This window comes from Eurypyga helias, unplaced genomic scaffold, assembly GCF_000690775.1.
Source record: "Eurypyga helias isolate BGI_N326 unplaced genomic scaffold, ASM69077v1 scaffold1886, whole genome shotgun sequence".
Taxonomy (NCBI): domain Eukaryota; kingdom Metazoa; phylum Chordata; class Aves; order Eurypygiformes; family Eurypygidae; genus Eurypyga; species Eurypyga helias.
The window spans coordinates 143,284-143,938 of NW_010257008.1; the positions used below are offsets into that span (position 1 = coordinate 143,284).

Genomic DNA, 655 nt, shown 5'->3' on the forward strand with positions numbered 1-655 from the left:
TCTAAATTTCAAGTGTCAAAGGTAATTTTATTTTCTTGTCACTGCTTCAGGAAACTGTTGACATTACTGTAAACAGTAATTCTGTATACTCAGATGTAGATCTGTCTATCTTTGCCATGCTTTGTCTTTTTGTTTCTTACAGTTTTCTGTAGGAGAATTAGTTTACTGTGGAGTGCAATTTGTAAATAAACAAAGCTGTAGAGTTTTTCTGGTGTCATCTCTCATGCAGTACCAAACACTTCTGTTCCTTGGGAGGCCAGGCAGCAAACTGTCTTGCAGAAATTGCATCTGCTTTGTTTCTTTTAAACAACAATAAACAAAATGCCCGAAGCTTAGGTAGCTGTTAGCTTATAATACAATTCCTGAAAAAAAGGAAACTCTGTAAACTGTGTCAGTCATACAACATATGCACAACTGTGTTCCCTGTACACTGAAAAACTACTAGAGAGCCATGACTATTACTCTACATAATTTTTGGAAGGCAAAAATAAACATTTTGGGGGTTTTTTTTCACTTCCATGAGGTTGTGGAATGAGTAATTTCAAGGTCAGAAAAATGCTGAGGTAATTACAGTTGTTTAGATATCCTTAGGTCTCCCTTGCTGTCAAATGGCATGCAAAGCATACTGCAGGAAGAATGGCCAGTAGCAACTTTC

General features: G+C 36.6%; 1 protein-coding gene across 1 annotated transcript in view; it reads left to right on the forward strand.

The window, feature by feature from the left end:
* The window catches only part of LOC104511287 (probable G-protein coupled receptor 125), a 183,816-nt gene that overhangs the window by 104,128 nt on the left and 79,033 nt on the right, over positions 1 to 655 (forward strand). The window lies entirely within an intron of this gene.